This window comes from Orbicella faveolata, unplaced genomic scaffold (assembly GCF_042242905.1).
Source record: "Orbicella faveolata isolate gen_17 unplaced genomic scaffold, um_ofav_v1 contig_46, whole genome shotgun sequence".
Classification (NCBI taxonomy): domain Eukaryota; kingdom Metazoa; phylum Cnidaria; class Anthozoa; order Scleractinia; family Merulinidae; genus Orbicella; species Orbicella faveolata.
In genome coordinates, this window is record NW_028301576.1 from 4,881,434 (window position 1) to 4,883,672 (window position 2,239).

Genomic DNA, 2,239 nt, shown 5'->3' on the forward strand with positions numbered 1-2,239 from the left:
TTCCTCGAAAATCGGTGGGGAATAACGCAAAACAAGTAAGCTTCCGAGCGTGACAATGAGCGTGACGTGCTAGTAACGAGGGCGTACTCACACGTCACGCTCACAATCACGCTCGCACGCTTACTTGTTTTGCTTCCTTCCCCACGGATTTTCGAGGAAAAGAGAGACTGCTCGATGTCTATTCACTAACAGGCACACAAGCGTAAGCAAGGTGTTCTTTGTAAGGACATTTTCCCAACAAAGGCGCTTATTCCTGCGTCCGCGTGTGTTGCTTAAGTCTGGAGCACGTCGTAAACACGAGGACAAGCACAAGGATGTTCACACTAACAACATACACATGCGCAGTGCGAGTTACATCGCTGTAGAAACCAGATGGCGATTGGTTGAATTCTCGCGCTTATGCTTGTGCTTATTTTACACCAGTAAACACTTGTGAAATGAACCAAACACTAGTGCAATAACTGCGAACGCAAGTACAGCAAAACGGAAATTTTTTTCTTTTTGCTTTTGCTTGTGCTTATTTCACCGGTGTACACTTGTGATTATCTCACAAGTGTGAACTAAGCTTTATGCTTTTACTTTAATCATGCGCTATAAATGAAAAACCTGAATGCAGATTGGCCAACCGGACGTTTGCCCTTGGTCAAGATTTTTTAACGACTAAAGATAGAAAGGTTTTTAATGGAGTACTTCTGGTATAAAGGTCCAAAAGTCGACAAAAACTTCCGAGATCACCAGTGATCTTATGGAAGTTAGCTAAAACTTGCAGCTGAAGTCAACAATAATGAAAAACAAGTACACCAAAAACGATACAGATCAGTTCTTACTACCTGACTTTCCATTAGCAACTCTGCGCGAATCGTGTTTATATCGCATCCTCCGCCAATCAGGAACGAGATTGTTTCACCCGTGATGTTGAAGTGCGGGGAAGTAAGAGTCCCCTGGGGATTGTCTCCTTGTGTTTGTCCTGCCGGTGTGGCTTCTGACGGTCGATCTTCAAATCCGCCAATCCACCAGTCCCCCTGTTGATTGGCAGCTTCCCCTTTGTTTCGAGCTGTTGGGTTATCGCCATAGGTTGGTTGATTGTTAAACGCAGTACCGGTCCGTGTCCAACCGTCAATTCCATTTTCGAAGTCAAATTTACAAACTTTGGGGAGCAAGAAACAAAACCATTTATTTTCTAAACGTAAACCGTTTTAATCACCAGCAACAGTATTTTTTAATTAATACTTTTACGAGAGAATAGACCAATTTCGATATATTAAAATTCTAGCCTGGCCCCGACGCTTAGAGGAATAAAACAAAAGAAATAACTTGTTCATGCCTCAATCTCGATGCGATTTCTTTTCTTTTCTTTTCTTTTTTTTTTTATTCCCCTAAGCCTCGGAGCCAAGTTAGAATTTTAATGTATCGATATCGAAATTGGCTTATTTGCCGCTTTTCCTACATCTAGGATTGGAACTTTATCTATACAAACTAAAACCAAAAATATTGTATTGTGTTTTTTTGCCATGTGAGGTCAAGATGATTGGATATTGGCCAACATCTCTTTTTTTTTTTTTTGCCAGTTAATAATTTGAAGATAAAAAAACAAACTGAGCTTATTGTGTTAAAGACTTATCATGCTTCCATTCAAATGACGATCGTTTTGCTAATCTTAAGTTAAGTGCCTTGCCACGGTTGAAATTTTAGAATTGGTGCATTAGTTTAACACATTTGAATTTTAATTTTGTCTAGTACTTCCTGTGACAAAAAGAATTGTTGATACAACGTTTATATGGTATCTATACATTTCCTTTCTTCATAAGTCTCAATACGAGTGATTATTTCCTCCGCACCTAGCTTTAATCGTTAAAAATACTCGTTTTGTCTCAACACCACTAACATTAGCTATAACATTAGTTACGAGGTAGAGAAAATGAATTTTTTTCGGTGGTACTGGGGAGGGCAGCTGGCTCCCCGGGGCTGGCTTTAAACTGAGCAAGGAAAATAATAACGATATGATGCTTTTTCGAAGTTCAACATATATAAAACTGCACACAAGTCTATTTTATTTTACATACCTTTTTGCTCACAGTGAATTCCATGATATCCTAGCTTACAGTGACAGCGATAGGAATTCAAATCATATTCAGGAACACAGTCAGCACCGTTCTTACAAGGATCGCTATCACAAGGAGACTAGTGCAGTAAACAAACAAAGGCTGGTTTTAAAAAATAGCTCTATGCTTTTGTTATG

At 39.3% G+C, this 2,239-nt stretch overlaps 1 long non-coding RNA gene across 1 annotated transcript; it reads right to left on the bottom strand.

Moving 5' to 3' along the window:
* Positions 1-553: 553 nt before the first annotated feature.
* Positions 554-2,239, bottom strand: LOC110051037 (uncharacterized). The gene is made up of 2 exons (XR_016203967.1): positions 2,064-2,239; positions 554-1,147 (listed from the first exon to the last, which is right to left on the bottom strand). It is a non-coding gene; the product is annotated as an uncharacterized LOC110051037 (long non-coding RNA).